Genomic DNA, 21,306 nt, shown 5'->3' with positions numbered 1-21,306 from the left:
AGAGAGAGAGAGACAGAGAGAGACAGAGAGAGAGAGGTAGTAATGGTTGAAGGCCAGCTGTTTTTAACCTGGGGAGGTCACAACACCTTTGTAGGGGGTCAAACAACCCTTTCACAGGAGTCACCTAAGACCACTGAAAAACACAGATATTCACATTTTAATTCATAACAGTAGCAAAATTACACTTATGAAGTAGAAAAGAAAATAACTTTATGGCTGGGCATCACCACAACATGAGGAACTGTATTAAAGGGTCACAGCATTAGAAAGATTGAGACCCACTGATCTAGATGACCCTGACTTTAAAGTAGGACAACAATTGTAATCCCTCACTTGCCACCACTATTTAGTTAGATGAGCTCAATTAAATATATCTACTCTGTAAACTTCTTTTTGAAATAAAGTAGATTAGCATTTGTACTAATGCAATTGGCTGGTTTATGAACAAAATGTTAAAATGCATGTAAAATGTTTAGTGACCTGGCCAGTATTAAGACCACAAAGGAGCAATCATTATTACAATGGTTGCACAGTAGCATAACAGTTAAAAAGATATATTTTTCCTAATATTTCAGTGTTTTTTTATCTATATGTTTATTTCTTCTTATTATCACTAGTACTGTGACTTTGATGTGGAGCCAGTGAAAAATTCAGCCTGAGAGTGGCTGCTATTCATCATGGGAATGTCAATGTGTCCAGACTTCAATATCACACTTAGAAAGCCATACAATGTGGACCAGAAGGAGAAACACTGCTAACTCCTGCTATTAAACTTGGTTGTTTTCATGAAATAGTGCTATTTATTTCATCCTGCCCTCCTAGGATTGCTGTACCAGGAAGCTTAGAAGAATGGAAGTACTAAGTTTAAAAAGAAGGCTAAGTGTCATAGTAAACATTATTTATATCTTAGCTTAACCATCTCTATTGTGGTTGAAATAAAGAACACACGTGTTTTGAAAACATTCTTAGAGACCTTTCCCTCAAGGGAAAGATAAGAATTTTATACATATCTGACCTTGAGGAAGGAATTTGTGGAACTCACTGAAGAGCTTAGCTGGAGAGTAAATTGAACAGCACACACATGCAAATTGGCCTGAGATGCCTGCCTTGTGGTCTCCTCAGATGTCAAGAGCAAAATCACTCATCACAGAGAGCTGCTGTCCTACGCAATGGGTGGCTGAGCACGTGGCCCTTCTATCTTTCTTCCCTTGGGGCATGCTCAATGTCTCACTAGTGGTCAGTTTCTCAATGAGCAAATAAGTCCTGCTTCTTGACACACATTCCACAGGCAAGCCAGATTTGAGAAAACCAAAACCCAAACATGCCAATAAGAAATAATAGAAGGCTAGCAAGCCACAAAGAGTTGGGGTTGTGGTGCTAATAGGGAGAGTTTGCTGAAGAGCCAGTGCAAGCATTACTCAATGTTCTCTTTCAGTAAACATCCTTAGAATGGAAGCATTAGATAGTGGATCTCGCCAGCTATTCCCAAGCAAATCCATTGGGCCATTTGTGGTTTATAGTCCAGGATTTTGTTTTGCTGTATCATCTGTGTACTTTTTACTGTTGTATTTCTTTTGGTTAATCTTCCTTCCTCCTGGGAAACAAAACTCTCTGCAATAACAAACACTGTCTGTGGTAAGTCCCTAAAATTCCAGCGCAACAGATTGTAAAGCCTGCTGGCCACTCCAAATACGCATGCACTATTTCTCACTTCAACCACTCATTGCCAACTCTGTCTTGCATGTGTTGTTCTCTCTGGCTGCCCATCACCAACTGCTCCATGAAAAAGATATTTTGTCATGCACAGCAAATATGCTCTTCAATAAAATTAAAAAATATATTAGTAAAAGCTATTGAAGTCCCAATAATATGAAGATTATGGCATTTCTTCCTTGTTGCTCTCCTTATGTCCAAGTCTATAAAACAAGTATATTTTTAATTATGTTGTTTTTTTTTTCACCTCAAAGAAAGCTGTAGAGAAAAATATAACTGCTTGAACACAGTATATCATCTTGGGATACATTAGTCAGACTTTATTAGAAGTATCTTTTACTTAATAGAAAATGACTTACAAGAATCCTGAACTCAAAAAACTAATTAACCAAGTCTCAGAATCATTCAACGAACCAGATGCTCTTAAAGAGAATCCCATGGTACTGACAGGTGGAAGGTTCTCGCTATTGGGAGAAGCAATTGTGGGTGATGGGGACTCTGGCTGTAGTAACATTTTTTTTTCTTAGTGTGCTAGAGGACAGGCCTGATTTCTGCTTGCTCTTCTGACATGATTACTGACATCATTCTGCCATTCTCAATGAACTCTGCTTTTGAAAGGAAGTTATGTGGTTATTCCAACTGAACAACTGGAAGGCAGCTATTCTTCCAAAAAAAAAAAAAAAAAAAAAAAAAAAAGCAACAGCTTCTACTAGTTGTCTCAATACTATTGATATCCTGTCTCCTTTCAAGGGAAGCCAGATCTAGATTTTAGGTACAATCTTCGAATATGTAGTGCTAGATTAGCTGTATGAGTTTTCTTCATTTTTGTTTTATAGAACCAAATTTCCTCAACAACAGAAGCTCCTATGTGTTGCCAATGTACAAGTTCTTTCAACCTAGAGCTCCTGTAGTGTGGGAAGCTCCTACAGTGCTACATGACTCTTTGGTTTCAGTGAGCATAGCCAGGTTTACTCTGTGGGCATGTTAAAGGTCAAACGGGGCATATGTGACTACTTTGAAAAGGAGTACCCATAATTGTGGAGCTCTGACACTCTATTTCGTGGCACAAGTGAACTGGCAGTTTTCACAGGGGCAATAGAGAGACTCCCTCGGCAGCAGCGTTCTTGTTTCTCAGTCCACCAAGGCTTAGGGAAATGATCTACGTTACCATTTGGAAGATAAAGAATTTGAACTCTGGCTCTTTCCTTAGTAATGTGAACTATACATGTTTTCCAGCTCCTATTAGATATACCTAGAAGCTTACAAATAAGAGCTGAAATTTAAAATAATCTATCAGGTCTATAAAAGACCAAGAACATAAAAAGTGCCATAATTAAAATTTATTTTAAGGTCCCTTGTTCACTAAATAGGCCACGGTAAGTCAAAAGTACCTTTATATATCCTCAGTGCCCTTTTTGATAGAACCCCTGCAAGGCTTAGAAATGAAAATAAAGATCCAAGATGTGGCTCAAATACAACTGAACTAGCCTCCCCGTGTTCTATCCCCAGTCTCAACCAATTATACATCTAAGAACACTCCCAATGCAGCTATGTGTATTGTTACTGAATAAGAGTATGGTCTACACAGCTCTCCCTCTGTCTGCCACAGAGGGTCTTTCATAGAAATGGGATAGATGAAGAGCCGAGGAGTGTCAGGAATGGGATAATGGAGGACCTTTCTGCTCTCTAATCTATGGTGGCTTGAACATGCTTGGCCCAGGGAGTGGCACTGTTAGAAAGTTTAGCCTTGTTGGAGGAAGTATACCACCGTTGGCATGGGTTTTGAGACCCTCCTCCTACCTGCCTGGAAGACAGTCTGGTCCTGGCTTGTTTTGGATGAAAATGTAGGACTCTCAGCTCCTCCAATACCATGTCTGCCTGCATGCTGCCATGCTTTCATGGCATGATGATAATGGACTGAACCTCTGACATTGTAAGTCATCCGAAATTAAATGTCCCTTATAAGAGTTGCCTTGATCATGATGTCTTTTCTCAGCATGAGAAACCCTAACTAAGACACGATCCCAGAGTAAAAATCCTGAAGGTTTAGTTTTTAAAGGGTAAGTCTAAGAATATCTCTATAAAAATAACTGAATATAAAAATATCTTTGTATCAAAATAGGTTTTGCCAAAATGGCTACAATAAAATGTCAAAAGTCCACACTCCCTAATTAAAGAGATGTGTTTGGGAGCTAAACAAATCTGTTATATAAACCTAATCTGTATGTGTCTCTGTCTCTCTCTTTTTCTCTCTCTTTCTGTCTCTATGTGTGTGAGTGTGTGTGTGTGTGTATTGTATACAATGGAATCCATAATCTATATTATTTGGCTTTTAGAAGACTAATGGTAATAAAAAAGGCCTCGTGTAATATGTAGGTAAAGTATGACTTCAGATGCACTGTAAATTTGTAAATCTCCAAAGTTAGCTTTTACTTTCAGCCAGTATTTTCCTGAACTAATATATCTCAATTAATTCAGTCACACAATTTTATGTACTGTACCACATAGCAAAGCTAATACTTGCTCACAATACCTCTGGGAACTATGCTGTGGAAAGCTTGATTTTTATTATGTGATCATATTTGATGCTGAGTGTACACTAGCTCTCTTCCTTCAATTGATGAACCTGATCATGATTTGTGAGCCTGGATTTTGATTGACAGGTGTTCTTGACATGTGTATCTCACAGTTTCAACTCTGTTTCCTCTTAATGTACATTATTCTCTGTCATGGGTATCAATATTCTTTCTATGTCTCTCTGTATCTCTGTCTCTCCCTCCTTCCCTCCTTCTCCCCCTCTGTCTCTTTCTGTCTCCCCTTGTATCTCTCTGTATCTTCTATCTCTCTGTCTCTCTATCTTTGTCTCTGTTTCTTTGTTTCCATCTGTGTCTCTGTCTGTCTCTCCTTAGTTTATTCCTATAACTCTTAATAAATACCAAAGAAATCCAGCACAATTCGTTGCTTCAATGTTTATTGTCTCATCATTCTTAATGAAATGCCTGAATTGGAAATGTGATCATTTTTCATTAGAATTTGTACCTTCCTCAAGGTTTTATTCACCAAATCAAGCGACAAACTAATGGTGTGAAAACTGTAGAAGAATATGGTCCCAGCACTTTATCTAATCTCACATCTAGCTGTTTCCTTCAGATTGAAATATTCTATCTTGGACAGAGAAGGGAGACTCTTGAAAGTAGGGAAGTTCACGAACTTCATTCACAAGGCATAGGAGGATTAGAGAGTTTCAAGACTGACAATCCACCCCCAAGGTTGTATAAACAATAAAAGATTGTTAAGGGAGAGCAGACACTCCAGTGAAGCTTGCTAAGTATTAGACATCTATGCAGATTTCATGAGTTGTCACAGCTCTGAGCAGAGCTTTTTCTTGATACAGCTACTCTTCAGTCACCCATAATCCCACAAGAAACACCTCCTCATCTATGCTACTATACTTGACCTCAATGAACTCATCAGTTCACCATTCTTCTCTCTCCCTCTCCCTTTCCCTCTTCTTTTCCTTCTCCCTCTCCTTCTCCCTCTCCCTCCCTCTCTCTCTCTCTCTTTCTCTAATTGAAAATAACCCTTTTTCATATATTGATGCTCGATCCTGGGTGAACAGACATTTGCTCATATCTCTCCATTGTATTAGTATGCTTCTTGGCAATGCTTTGACATTTCCCTATCAATAAAGAGTCCATTTTCCTACTCTTTAAATATCATCAATCCTAATAATTTGATTTTATTGATAGGACATGATAACAATGAAAAAATATTTCTGAGCATTTTATCCAGGAGAACATATGGCTTCTGATCTCTCGGAATGCTGTTACTGGAATTAACATTTGAAGAAGCCAGATATACTCACTGGAACAGGAAAATCAAAAAGAATTTTCTCTACCAATAACACTTCGATCAACTACCCAGCACCAGCGCTGAGAGTTGGGCAGATATGTAGGTTTCCAGAGTCACCAGATGACTAGTTACATGAAGAGTTCCAAGTATGAGCAGTAGAACTGCCAAATTAAACCAGCTCAAATTGCTAACCAACAAAGTCATAATAAAACAGATAAAGCTAGTGTGTTTTTTGAATAGTTTGTTACATACTAATAGATCATGCATTAAACCTAACTAAAAACAATAGATAACACACAATGCTTCCCAAAAGGCACAACTTCTAGTAATTTTTGTTTTAACCAAATTCAGAAAATTGTTTTCTTTTGGGGTCTATGATATTCCTTCACTATTTGGTCCATTTGGTCCCTCGGTATTTATAGAATGTTTTAATAAATTGTCCATTTAATAAGACGTAGCAGGTACTACAATCATCTTCATTCTGTCAATGAGGACACTGAACCCAAGATAGCACCTAAGTATGCACAGTAGTAGCAAAGGACAGGTTTGGGATCAAGGTACGTTGCTCTATGGTGTATGCTATGCTGCCTTACAGTCATGCTGCCTGGCTGCAGTAATATCATTTAATATTAGCAAGAATAGATTGAATTTAGATTTTACATTTTTGACTCTGGATATGTTTATTTGCTTTTAAACAGTCCCAATCATCCTTAGGTTCATTCTTCATGATTTATGTTAGATAGATAGATAGATAGATAGATAGATAGATAGATAGATAGATAGATAGATAGAAAACAGAGAGATAGGTATATGATAGATGAGAGATGGGTAAATATAAATGTATGGATATATACATATGTTCATTTTAAGTACAGTTTTGCTCTGAAATTTCTGATTCACTTTCCAGCAAATTTTTATTTTGCAATCATTCTTTGATGTATAATAATGCTTTGAATCATTTTATAAGCAATCTGTACCTTTTTATCTCTGAATCATCTAGGATCATTTTGTCAATGAAACTGAAAATTGTATTTCACACATTTTTATTATTAATTTGAAAATGTTGCATGTCCCTCTTCTGGGTAAATTTTTCTTTTCTTCACTGAAGAGAATATTTGTGTCCTTTTCAAAGTATTCCCCTGCTCCAAAAGAGGAAATTTACCTTACATAAAATTTATTACTATCTGAGGTCAAAATTTATAGTTCAAAATAGGATTTGTAGTCTCACTTGTAATTTTAATAAAATGATAAGTTACACACCAAGAAAACAGACCTTAACATAAATTCTAATTTTTAAAATGGCATATTAAAACAAAATCTTACGTGAAACTTATTGAAACTATGGGCAGCTCACACTCATAGAAGCATTACTGTGATAAGTGAGGCATGGTCAGAGTGGCACTGGAATGAGAGGAGCTGTGTCACCTATCTGTCCTAAACAGATACTGTCTTGAAGGAGTTTTGAAAATATCAGCATATAATATCAATGAAAGTCAACATTTTTTAATACATTAAATAGTGTAGCACTTATTTACCATCAGTGTTGTACTTAGAACATTTTTTTATTCCATGACTTCTGCTCTGCTTAAGTTCTCACAACTGAAACACTCATGTTTGTTATCTCCTATTCTCTATCAGGTTTCCTATGCTGGGTACTCAAGTGGCTTAATGAACTTGTAGAAAGAAGTACATCCCTGGGTCATCCTTACTGCCATTGTCAAAGAAGTATCAAAGAGGAAAGGGAAGGCGAGATGATCTAATTATATCACAGTCTCAAATATAATTTTAAAAAATTAAGGAGAAAAAAGAAAGTATCAAGTTTAGTTCACTGTTCAAATGTTATATCTAACCTACAGCACAACACTTGTATCAGGAGCAGCATTAGATTTTTACAAAGGAATTATAAGTCAATAATCTTTTAATTTGCTTTGGAATAAAAGTCTACTTTAGTAAGGTATATAGAAGACTCTGGGGAATGATAAAATTAATACCTATTAGTGAGACATGCAATGAAATCTCACGTTGGGAAGGAACCAAGGGAAGCTGTGTAGATTCCCCTCAGGCTAGCCTCTCCCTTGGTCCTCACTCCATGCAGAATAAAAATGTCATATCACACAGAGTGACTAATTCCAGTGCTTCAGAGGCTTGCCCTAATTTCTCTATGAAATGACATGACGATTACCTTATATCTAACCGAAATGTACAACATAGAGAGAAATCATAATTTCTACCTATAATATCTAAGATGATGATTAGAATTAGTAGATAATTATAAGAGATATTAATTTTCTCATATTTTACTTTTGAAAAACTAGTAAAATGGATATCACATTTTACTAAATTAGATATCTAATACCAACTGAAATACCAGCCCTGAAATCATACACACACGAGTAACACTAAATAGCTGAAAAGATTGCATTTATACATTTGTGTCTGTCTGTCTGCTGTCTGTCTGCCTCTCTCTCTCTTTCTCTCTCTCTCTCTCTCTCTCTCTGTGTGTCTGTGTCTGTGTGTCTCTGTGTATATACATACATGTATATATTGTTATATGTTATACTTTATATACATATATCTACATATACATATTATAACAACAATTATTGAAAAGGGAGGCCATGAATTTGAAAAAGAGCAAGGAGGGGTATATGAGTGGATTTTGAAGATCGGGGAAGAGGAAAATTAGGTAATTATATTATAATCTCAAAAATAAAAGAAAAATACATATCATAGTATCAAAGATCATTCTTACCTCTACTATTTGTAAACTTAAGAGTCCTTGAAGACGAATTCAACATGTAAAACCAATGAATGTTATGACTGAAGTTGGAAAAGCAGCAATGGTCACCAGTGGTATGAACTAGTTGCTTTAGAATAATCTCCCTACTTACTAAATCAGTATCTTTTTAAAAGTGAAACGTAAGAAAATTCTAGATAACAAAGGAATACTACCCTTAAGTTGTTCTTGGTACAGTTGACTTGGTTTCCTTTCCTCCTTCTCTCAAGTATTTATTAGACAGCAGAAGAACATTTATGAAATTAATTGCAGGGATAATTTAGATCGTACTACTTTGAAGACCATACTTAAGCATATACTTGGGAATTATTTTTCTTGCTCATCTTCACTCACTGTAATAGTGTCTTTTTCTTCTCTATGAGTCTTGTTTTATATGCCTTTTCAGAATATGAAAACACCATCTCAGCCAGCAGAAGCCTTGGTAAGTCTAGATCAAATAGCAGTTATATTTAATAAGTTCATAAATAAGACAGGAAGCAACTGCTAATGGAATCACTCCTAAAACTTTACAGCACAATAAAATCATGTCATTCCAGAGGGATAACGCATCTCAAAATTAATCATAATTCTAATATTATACATGGTGATAAAGTTAAAAAAAAGTATTTGAAATGAACAGAAGTGACATTCATATTCCATTACAACCATATATTTGACCTTACCCTAGAAAAAGTGTTTAATATCCAATTTTATATTCTTTATTGGAAAATCAAACCACCACCAAAACCAAAATATACCTTACATGTTTTTAGGAGATGTGAAAGTCATTTGAAAAAAATCCAACAAGGTGGCCTTTCACATTATAAGCATTCAATGATTTATAGGTTTCCTTCTTTATGCTGGTCATTCTTTCCCACCTCCTTCTTTTATCTCTGAATCAACTGAATCAACTGTCAGAACAAAAAAAGCAGAATTTCATGCTTAGGATGATACATCATCACATAATATCTTTTATGTGAGATGAAAGATTCCAAAAACAGATTTCCAAACAGTGCTAACAGCAAATGACGCCTTGAAAGAGCTAAACTTTTATATCTGTCTTCATTAATAGTATTGAGGTTCATATGGAAGATGCAAATGAATGTTTGCTCACTTCAAGTTTTACAGAAATTGAGAACTAGACAAGACAATCAAAAGGAAAGTGGTGAGTGCCTGTTCAAACAATGGAGAGGTTGTGAGCACTTGCTACATGCTGAGACAGAAGCTTGTCCTTGTAAAGTTTTTATCCTCATGGGGAGGACAAAACATTCAGCTTTACTTGACTTTTGTTTATGAGGAAAATGTTGATACAGACTGAGCAGTGCAATGAATAAAAACTTATTCAAGATTTCAATTAAACAGACACACAGCCACAAGAAGGCATGTGCTGTATAGAGAAGGAGACAATGAATCAGACAGGAAAAGGCAACTACTCGGATATTACTGGGGATGACAAGCTTAACCTTTCGGAGGAAACATAAAGGAGACAGCATTGAGATAAGATGTCCTGAAGGTAAGTGGGTTCAGTGTTTTGTAGAGTACAGTATTGTATGATTGAAATGTATGGAGAATTTTGAACATAAGAAGGGTTGATTGTTCCTTTTCATGTAAAAGATATTCAGGAGATAGGAGATGGACACAGGTGATTCCTCGGAGGCTTGTGGATCAGCTAACCTGGCACACATCCCTGAACAACAAAATAGTTTGTCTCAAAAAGGATGGAAGAAAGAATCAACAGGTGATGCTCTTCTCAGACTACACAGACACAGTGGTGCATGAATACTCATACTTACACACATAACCATGCACACCTGCAGAGGTGGAGGTGATATAGATGAGGGGAGAGGGAGAGAGATGTTTTAAAAATAAAGTAAGAGTTACCTACTGACTATGTGCCTCTGTCATCAGTGGCAAGGAGTCAAGGCGACTAGTTAAAAAGCATTGAGGTTGTCAAGAACGAACAGGGTTGGGATTTATATTAAGGCAGAGATGAGAAGTGGTCAGATTTAGGTAGAAGCAATAGAACTCAATTATGAATAAAAATGGAGAATGCGAGAACTCCAGAAACCATTTACAACTCCTGATACTGCACCTTAGTGTATGGGAAAATAGCGGAAGGTAAAAGTTTGGGTCACCCAAAAACTTTGTTCCAGACTTGGTAGAGTGTGTTGACTATTAGATGTTCAAGGAAGGCTGTTGTCAAATACATGCATGGTTAGAGTCCAGGATGAAGATAGCTTGTGTGCTTGCTTGATTGCTTGCTTGCTTGCTTGCTTGCTTGCTTGCTTGCTTGCTTGATTGATTGATTGATTGATTGATTGCATATTATGTAGATTTCAGTACCACAGGTCTGAAGCAAAATTATAGTCAGAAAGCATGAAGATCAGAAACTGGGGACCTATAACAAGCAGGGGTGTCAACTATTGAGTTCAATGAGTGTATACTGACCTATTGAGATACAAAGAAAATACACAGTCTAAAAGGACAGTTATAATTCAAAATTACATCAACTGATGAAAAATATGAGTACCAGCCCAACAGAGGAGCCAAGACAATTCCAGCTCATCTGTCTTGAAGGTCAATATTATGACAGAGCCAATGCTGAATTTTTAATAATTTGGCCAAGTTGAGGCAAAATGTCCCTAATGGATAATTATTTTATTCAAAAAAACAATGCAAGAAGCCTGGAATTCTGGACAGTACTGGTAAAGAGGAAAACGGACAAGTAAAAGAGGGGAAAGTTGGAGGGGAGATACCATGAGATAAGTTCAAATGTTTCCCCCTCAGGGGCACCAATATTCCAAGGGGACTGAAGCCAAGGAACGGTTACTAGAGCTTCCTTTTCCTTTGAGTTACTTGTTGAAAATCCCTGATGCCATTGCCAGGCCTTTCTTCCTCTCTAGGCTATATGCATGTGTGTACTTTTGTGTGTGGCCCCTAGGTCTGATTTCAGCCTAAGATGTGGGAGAAGTTCAAGACAGCATCACAGGGCCGAGTCACACCTCCTAAGTAAGTTAAACTTCGAAAATGTATAATTGCTCACCAACGTTAACCCGACCCCATTACTCAACGGATCGAGCCTCTTCCTCTTTGAGGAACGTTTATTGCGTAATCACTACCCACGGAAGAACAGAGACATATCTGAGCCTCGAAGGGGCAAGGTCAGGACATCAAAATCCCCAGTGGCTTCATTCTTTTGAAAAGTTGCTGTAGCACTTAGCAATCTACTTAAAGGAGGAAAAGAATCACACTACGATCTCGATCTCTGATAAGTGCAAATTAAAGTCCTTGAGCTTGTCCTTTCAACCTTGTTGGCAGTTGGTTGGCGCGGTCTCCATCACAAAGGCGGCAGTTCCTGTAGCAGCTGCAACTGTCCGTTCCTTTTCTGCCAGGTCTGGGAGCTCGCCTACCATGGCTCTACTTACTGCGGCAGCCCGGTTCTTGGCAGCCAAGAACTCATCCTGCCTTGCCCTTGCCACCCGGCATGCCAGTGCTTCTTCCACGAATTTGAAAGATGTACTGAGAAATCTGATACCTAAGGAGCAGGCCAGAATTAAGACCTTCAGACAGCAACACGGGAAGACAGTCGTGGGCCAAATCACTGTGGACATGTTGTACGGTGGCATGAGAGGCATGAAGGGACTTGTGTATGAGACATCGGTTCTTGATCCTGATGAAGGCATCCGTTTCCGAGGCTACAGTATCCCTGAATGTCAGAAACTGCTGCCTAAGGCTAAGGGTGGGAATGAACCTCTGCCTGAGGGCTTATTTTGGTTGCTGGTAACTGGACAGATGCCCACAAAAGAACAGGTATCTTGGCTATCACAAGAATGGGTTAAAAGGGCAGCTCTACCTTCTTATGTGGTCACCATGCTGGACAATTTTCCGACCAAACTGCACCCCATGTCTCAGCTGAGTGCAGCCATCACAGTCCTCAATAGTGAAAGCAACTTCGCCCGGGCATACGCAGAGGGAATGAACAAAACTAAGTATTGGGAGTTCATCTATGAAGACTGTATGAACCTGATTGCCAAGCTACCGTGTGTTGCAGCAAAGATCTATCGAAATCTGTACCGGGAGGACAGCAGTATTGTGCCTGTTGACTCTAAGCTGGACTGGTCCCAAAATTTTGCCAACATGTTAGGCTACAAGGACCCTCAGTTCACCGAGCTCATGCGTTTGTACCTCACCATCCACAGTGACCACGAGGGTGGTAATGTAAGTGCCCACACCAGCCATTTGGTGGGTAGCGCTCTTTCAGACCCTTACCTGTCCTTTGCAGCAGCCTTGAACGGGCTGGCGGGGCCTCTACATGGACTAGCCAATCAGGAGGTGCTTGTCTGGCTGACACATCTACAGAAGGAAGTTGGCAACGATGTGTCAGATGAGAAGTTACGAGACTACATCTGGTGCACGCTCAAGTCAGGACGGGTTGTCCCAGGGTATGGCCATGCGGTACTAAGGAAGACTGATCCTCGATATACCTGTCAGCAAAAGTTTGCTCTGAAACATCTGCCTAAGGATCCCATGTTTAAGCTGGTTGGTCAGCTGTACAAGATTGTGCCTAATATCCTCGTAGAGCAAGGGAAGGCGAAGAACCCTTGGCCCAACGTAGATGCTCACAGTGGGGTGCTGCTCCAGTACTACGGAATGACAGAGATGAAGTACTACACAGTCCTGTTCGGAGTGTCGAGGGCACTGGGTGTGCTGGCCCAGCTCATCTGGAGCAGAGCCCTAGGCTTCCCTCTAGAAAGGCCCAAGTCCATAAGCACAAATGATCTGATGAAGTTTGTGGACTCTAAGTAAGGGTAAAATGGGTGATTGGGGGGCAGGGGAACTCACTATAAGAAAATGAGGAAGCTTAAAAATAAAGTGTAATTTTTGTTTTGTTTCAGGGGCTTTAAAACTTAAGATTAAACTGTATCTGAGGCACTGAAAATACATTTAAAGTTAAAATATAAATTCAGACTTGAAAGACAAAGTGACCCCTTCTCTCCTTCTCCACTTCTCCCCTTTCTCCCCTTCTCCCCTTTCTCCCCTCACCAGCTCCCCCCCCCATCCTGGTATGAGTTGCCCACCAACTGTAGGATGACCGGGACTGTGGTCAGGGTTAGATCTGGCTGCCCACTGTCTCTAGAGTAAGAGTGTGGCTCCTCTCTTCTTCAGGTCAAAGTAGGTTTTAGAAAAGCTGCCGTCACTCAGGGAAGCTTTTGTTTCTACTCTGCCAGCCCCCAAAGCATTTAGGCCAGGGGCAGGCCCCTTTGTGTCCCCAGAAATCACATTGGATGTCAGTGTGCTTATGTACACGCTAGGGCCTTTGCCCGTGTACACAAGCACCTCCTACCTAGCAAGACCTCTTGGTTAGCTGGAGATGCTTTGGCAGCTTTTTAATGCTATCAGGTGACCATAAATGGCATGGTATTTATTTTGACTGGCACCCAACATTTGAATCTATTTCTTGTTTAAAATTATACCATTAAAGTTAAGGTCTGGGGGTGTTGTCTTTCCTTCCAGGTTTTCTATACCTGCTATGCCTCAGACTGAGGATGCTCTGGGTCTCCCTGTCCTGGCCTCTGCTAGGGTCCTCTCTTAGCAGGTCTGTCCAATCTCTGGTCTTCCCAGTCATTTGGCTTTATCAGTTCTTAATGTGAAGTGAAGTAAGGCTTTTACTTCCATGAAACAAGCCACTATCTTCTAACCTCGCTTTCTCCTGTTAATATGTTCTGGCACAGAACAAGGGCTCAGGAATGACCAGCCTCTTTGGGGTCTGGTCCCAGGGGTTCTAGCCTTTCTTTTTGAACAGCAATTACACATGGTTCCCAATGATTATTAGATGGACCTAGGGCTGGGGGCATTCCAAAGACTAAGCCTTCTTCTCACCCCGGGTCAAGGAAATGGTCCTTTAATTATCAGTGTCTTTTGTTCTTCCTGTAAGTAAGAGCTCATAGCATGGCACTTATTTTAGTAGCCCCATTTGCACATATTTTTCAGTGACTCAGAATGTTCTACTGATTTTTCTTTGAGAAATGGTTGAGATACACTCCTGTTGTGCCCCCTCCTCATCCCAGAGCTTCTGCCTGTGTTTGTATGGAACCCAACTCCAGCACCACCACACTGTTGAGGTGGACATACTGTAAACCCCTGGGTAACTGTTAGAGTCATGATGAAGACTTCAGGTGTTTCTGTATAAAGTGAAAACTCATAAGTGTTTTTATGAACAACAACAAAAAAATAAAGTCCCTGAGTTTGGTGGAAAAAATAAAGTGCAGGGCTTGGTATCTGAAGTTTGTTACATTTCATGCTTCATTACTCGCCATGGAGTAATGATAAAATGATTATAAAAATTACATGATCTTTTTAAACCTCAGGTTCCTCTCCTGAAATGGATATTAAGTGAGTGACACCTATCTAAAAGGTTGATGAATTAGACAATGTAGAGGTCAGGGTGATCATGGATAAATGTGTGTGTGTGTGTGTGTGTGTGTGTGTGTGTGCGTACATGTGTACACACACTCAAGTTTTCACACACACCTCCAGGGGTCAGGGTGTAATATGGACACAGCAAGAACTGTGCTTGTTATATAAATTGGATCATAATATATAAGTAGATGACATTATCATCCCAAAAGCTTAACAGGATCCAGTCCAGAAAGGACAATGTATCCTCTACCTGGTCTGTTTCTGCCCATTGGTTGCTTACAGGAAATCTCATCTCATTCCAGGCCCAGATCGTAGTGAGAAGGTCTGGAAACCCATATTCTTCCCCCAACTTCCTTAAACCCTGAGTCCTTCTCTGTCTTCCTATATCACTCATACAATACAACTCTACTTGACTATAGCTGACCTTGGCTAAGGTAAGGCTGAGGCCTTTCTATTCCTCATGGCCTGTCACATGACCTGTTCTGGTCCAGTCTCCCCACTCTCGCACCTGTCCTCTTGTTTCCAGACCTACTCAGTACCGCCTTCAAGCTCTCTCACTACTGAGAACTTCTCCTTCTCTTCTTTGTACATCTGATTATTATACATCTTAAAATCTCTTTCAGGTAAATGTGATGTGAGGTCTTACCCTGGAACCTTGAGCAGAAAAAGAATATTCACTAAAAGGAAAGAGAGAGAGAGAGAGAGAGAGAGAGAGAGAGAGAGAGAGAAAGAAAGAAGAGAGGAAAGAAGGAAGGAAGGAATGAGGGAAGAAAGGAAAAAGAACAATAGAAAACTAAAAAAAAACTCAATAAAGTAATAGAATAATGTTAGTTTCAATTAGACATATGAGTTATGCTATAAGAAATTATGAAAGTCCAAGCAGAAATTATGAAATTAATGAGAGTAGGAGCAGAAATTACCTCAGAATTATCTTTGTAGCTTATCAGAAAAATTAAAATTATTCCAAAGTTAAATGTTCATTTAAGAAATTAACACACTCAGCTTTCCTGGAAGACTTCCTTCTGCATTACAAACGCTTCTCCCTGCTCCTGCCTCTCCCCTTGGTATCACTGAGTGACTGTACTGTGCAAGATTTTCTTCATCCGTCCAACAATGAGATTGAGCATAAGCCATGGTTAGGAATCTAGGCAGAGGTGTTACATACTGAGTACGTGTGTGTGTGTGTGTGTATGTGTGTGTACATGTGAATGTGTGTATGTGCGTGTGTGTTTATGAGTGTGTAAATGTGAGTGTGGGGGGATGGGGAGAGAGACTTGGATATTGAGTAACAGATCAGGAATCTGTACCCTGCCATCTAGTTCAGTGTCCCCCACCCTCCAGTATTGAGTATTGAGCCTGGTGCCTCACTCATGCTGGGCAAGGACTCCATATAACTCAATTGTATCTCTCATCCCCTTTTCATGTTTTATTGTGTGAAAGGGTCTCACAATATTGTCCACGTTCTTCCTGAAATTGTTATCCTCCTGCCTCGGCCTCATGAGTAGCTAGGTTTAAAGGTCTATGATGCAAGGCCAGGCACCAGCAAGTATTAAACCTCTGTTATCCCACTCTCTAACCTGATGCTAATATGCTGCATTGCTGCTCCTAGTAAGTGCAAATGTCATCACCCATAAGTTGATGGAGGTAAAAATCTTTTCCAGCATTTCCTGCTTTCACAGAGCCAACGAGCCTTGTCTTATTTCTCTGCTAACTCATTCTACAGTCCAGTGACTCACTATAATTGTTCATTCAGCAACACAAACACTTGTCTGCAAACAATCCTACTTAAAACAGTCCACGTCTGATTATGCCTGTTCCTCATTTATGATCCTTCCTCATTGTTAGATGTGTTTTGATGACTGCTTCTCAACTAGTACTTTTTTTTTTGTTTTGTTTTTGTTTGTTTTTTTTAGTACTTTTTATAACTAATGTGTGTGTGTGTGTGTGTGTGTGTTATAAAGAGCAATACTTAAACACCAGAATTTCAGGCAAAGGCACACCTACCAATTTACTTGACACAGAAGGACAAATTGATGTGATTGTAATATTTGGATGGCTTTGGCTATGTTGCTTTGCTTTATGTGTGCTGGATGAATGTGAGGGAGGAGAAGTGGTTCCCAGTCTGAAGCATTTTCTTCTTAGACTCTACTAGTCTAATAAGTCAGAGCAGAAACTTAAGGCAGGAACCTAGAGTAGAAACTGAAGCAGAGACAATTAAGGAGTGCTGCTTACTGGCTTGCTCCTCACGCCTTAGTTATCCTATTTTCTTACACAACTCAGTGTGACCTGCCCAGCGGGGGCACTGCCTACAGTAGCCTGAGCCCTCCCATAGTAGTTATCAAACATGAAAAAGCCCCACAGGATTGCCTATAGGCCGGGATGAGGAAGGTATGTTCCCAACTGAAGTTTCATTTTCTGAGATGGTCCTAGCTTTTGTCAAAAAAAGTAATCAGAACATGCAGCCACCCAAACCAGTGTGACATGTTTTCACTTATAACAACAACAACAACAACAACAATAACTTTCTATAGAAAATCTAGTCCATGGAAATTTTCTTATGGAACATTTTGCAACTAATTCAAGTTTAGAACTATATAAGTGTTATTCTTTTCCAAACAAAATATTTTAGACAGACTATACACAGCATAATTCCTTCCCTCATGTCCTCGTAAGCAATGCAGCAATGACCCTTTGAGGTCAGAGCTCTTGTGGAAGATTTGGATCGCATTCTCCTAGGAACATTTGGGTTTTAAACATTCGTACCCACACCTTATTCTTGGAGAATCAAATTTTGTGGACATGGGAAGAAAATACTTTTTCAAAAAAGTAAATAAGACTTCAAGTGGTATTTCGGCAGAGACCTCATTAGAAACTATTGCTCAGTACCCAGGACCTCTGGTGTTTCCAATGAGCGGTTATTTGAAATTCATGAGGTATCAAGAAGCTCTTCTTATTCCACATGGCCTACCTCTAGCCCATCTATGAAAGTCACCTTGTAATTTCCATAAAAATACAACAACCTTTAATATTCATAACAAGATCTACAACTTTATAAACTGCATGCCTTGTACTTATTGAAAGCAGATTCACTTATTTTAATAATGAATAATTATTTTAGGGACATATAAAGAATTCAGTCTTAAGTTTATCTGCTGTTGAGGTTTGATCAGAATCCATGTTGGTCAATAAACGTATCAGGTACTATTCTGTGTAAGTAATATTCTCACAAATCATCTTAAGACTCTTAAATTATGAGAAAGCCACATTCTGTACTGTATCCACTTTGATTACTTTAAATCCCAATAGAAATATTTTGGCCCAGTGTAAATTTCAAACATTATGCCCTAAAATTGTAACAGAAATAATTTCTTCTATTTTTTTTAAATAGACTATTGATGATAACCTCCACTTGATACATTTCATCTAAGAGTAGAGAGACAAGGAAGGTGTCTGTAATATAAATTAATATGCTTCCTTTTTTTCTTTTTTTCAAAGAAAATTATTACAGTCCAGAGCTACTGTAATTAAGATTTGTGTATCACTCCACAAGGCATCACTAACAAAATGCTCTGATTTCAAGCAGCTTCCTTAAGCCAATGGCTTTCCTTCTTCATCTCTATCTTAATTATGCCATGGTACATTTTTTAGTTATTATTGTAAGATGCTTCAAATCTATTTTTGGAAGTGGGTGATTAATACAAATATATATCTTAGATTCACAAAACTAAATACCCATTAGCTATTGGGAGGTCTAGGGTTGTGATTATCTTTGGTAAAGAATCTCAAAATCTTTTCAATTTTTTTCCTAGCTTTATTATATTTTTATTGTTTATTAAGCTGGCAAAATAATGACATTTTCATGATTGAGCACATTGTACTTTATTCACATTCAACCCTCCATAACAGTTCCTTGTTCTGACTCCTGCTAATCTCCCCCTTCCCCAAAATCCTTCTCTTTCTCTTTCATGTCATGCCTATGTATTTTTGAATACATACTTGAGCCCATATTATTTGAATGAAAAAATATGTTATACCTATCCCTATCTTCTGTCCCTTCTCTCCACTTGCCTCTGTCTTTGAACCACAGAAGCCTATTTCTAGTTCTCTGGAAATGGCCACTCAAGTTTTTTGGTGGGAGGCAGGGTCTTACTGTGTTGAGTAGGCTGATCGAACTCAGAGAGATCTGCCTGCCTCTATCTCCTGAGTTCTGGGGTTAATGATGTGTGCCATCCCATCTGTGCTGCCCTTAGAATATGATGGAGATTGAATTAAATCTGTAGGTTGCTTTTGGTAGTGAGCCATCTTCCTAATACTAATTCTGCCTCTCTAGGAGCCTGATAGGTCGTTCTCTTCTAGTGTTTTCAATGTCTTTCGTCAGTGTTTTAAAGTTTTCACTGTAGAGGTTCATCACCTCCTGAGTTAATTTGATTCTTGGGTATCTGTTTACTTGTTTATTTTTAATTACATTGTGAATAGAGTCCTTCCTCGGCCTTCTCCTTCAGAAAGTTCATAGTTTTGTTTGTTGATTTTTGTTGTTGTTCTTCTTTTGGGGTCCTAACACTTTATTGAACATGTTGATTCTTGTGCTTTCATGATTTGGTTTCTGTCTCTGTCTTGTCTCTCTCTGCATCTCCCTGTGTCTGTCTGTGTCTCTCTGTGTTCCTCTGCCCCCTCTCTCTCCTCTTTCTTCCTCATATAGAATTTCTTTAATTATCTTTATCAATTCTGGCCAGTTGGTCATGAATTGTATTAGTTTGTGGTTGTCTTCATTGTCTTGGAATATCTTCATTTTTCCACCAACTTTGAAGTATAACTTTTCTGGGTACAGTTAACCTTGTTGGCAGTTAGTTATTTCAAAATCTGATATTTAATATTCTGTGCTTTGCTAGGTTTGGAGGTTTCTTCTGAGAGGTCTGATATTATTCTGATAGATTTCTCTTTGAAAGTAAGTTGACATTTCTTTTCCTTTTCCTTTTCTTATTACTTTTTTTTTGTGGTAACTTGGCATTTTTCTACTGAAGTTTTTAATACGTTTGTATAGTCTTGACCTTTGACTACAAACTTTTGGAGTGTCTTCCCCATTCATGTCTGCTTAGGGTTCTATATGTCCTTTTTTTTTTCCTGTTTTTCAATAATTTTATTTTTTTTTCTAATTTTGTAATTTTAATTTCCCATAGCACCTTGGCAATGTTGAAAACAATACAGATACAAAGATGCTCATTTTAACAGTTTATGCATGAGTATGTGTCATACCATTTGAGGGAGGCAGGGGACAGTTTTGACAATGGAACAAATTTAAGCTATGGGCAAAACAGAAGTCAGATAACTGGTTCTGACCCGCCACTCCCCCCAACATTTAAGAGATACATCACTCAATGGACACCTGAATCAATTGGAAAAACAAAAACAGAACCTCGATGTGGGTATCTCTTTACATTACTAATCAGTGTGCTGTGCTATAGAACTGAAAACAGAATACTTGGCCCACAGCTCACAGACATCAGAGTCGCACCTTTAGGACTGTGTAATGTGTAATAAGACCAAAAAATTGTTAGTTTTAAAAATAAACAATGTTATTTAATAATCAGGTGACTTTTAAGAGAATTCAAAATGTCCTCATTCAGCTAATAAAAACTGAAATGTTCATGCATATTATTGAAAGCCCAGATTAGCTACTTAGTATATGCCAAAGAGTCTAAAGTTAGAGTAATAGCCACCAAATTGTAAAGAAATATAAAAACTTAGGAAAAAATCCATCATATATTTACATATATTTATGTATTTTAAAAACCCTCAAAAAGAATATACTATTTGATTTTTATCTTTTCCATAAAAAGCCAGAATGATACTCTTAAAATATGGTTAATATGTATTGCCAACACAAGCATCAGGAACTCAACCCCAGTGCTGTTCAACGGTGTCAAAGTAAAACCAGTGAACATTTAAGCCAAGAGACTGATTATTAAGGCCATACATAACTAATAAAACTAGACAAAGTGCTCCTAACTCTTAAATAATATTTTCTTCTTCTCTTTACCCTAAGTGAGAGATACTAACTTAATTCTGCCCCTAAGTCTTTGAAAAACAAATCTAGTTTAAAAAGAAAAAGCAATGTGAAATAATATTGAAGCTACCTTAACTTTTGGAACTAAAAATAAATTAAAATTCTGCATTTCATTTGATTATATGAAAGACGCGCAGGTAAGACAACAAACCCCTATCACTGGAAGGTTTCATCTGTCTCCAAAACACAGGTGGGGGAGAATGTGGACAGACTTTTTTAAACGCCATTGAGTATTTGGCAAAACTGAGATTATTCAGATTAAAGATTAGATATCATCAAGACAGAAGACGAGAAGGTTTTGCCATGCCAGCCCCTCTAAGCACCTTCTCTATGAAGTGCAATGTGATGAACTTATGTGAATTCTGCTGTCTTCATGCAGCGGGAACTAGGATATACTACTGTAGGATACATTCAGCATCATTTTATCTACTCTTGGCCTTCAAAAATGCAAGCCATGAGGTGAAGAACAAACTCTGACATT

General features: G+C 38.4%; 1 pseudogene across 1 annotated transcript; it reads left to right on the top strand.

The window, feature by feature from the left end:
• Nucleotides 1–11,078: 11,078 nt before the first annotated feature.
• LOC116076319 lies at nt 11,079–14,625 on the top strand (annotated as a pseudogene). Its single transcript, XR_004112899.1, has one exon. The product of XR_004112899.1 is annotated as a citrate synthase, mitochondrial pseudogene (transcript).
• Nucleotides 14,626–21,306: the final 6,681 nt, after the last annotated feature.

The sequence above is a fragment of the Mastomys coucha genome, unplaced genomic scaffold (assembly GCF_008632895.1).
Source record: "Mastomys coucha isolate ucsf_1 unplaced genomic scaffold, UCSF_Mcou_1 pScaffold4, whole genome shotgun sequence".
NCBI lineage: Eukaryota > Metazoa > Chordata > Mammalia > Rodentia > Muridae > Mastomys > Mastomys coucha.
The sequence above is the reverse complement of the archived record's forward strand: the minus strand, read 5'-3'. Positions and strand labels throughout refer to the sequence as shown.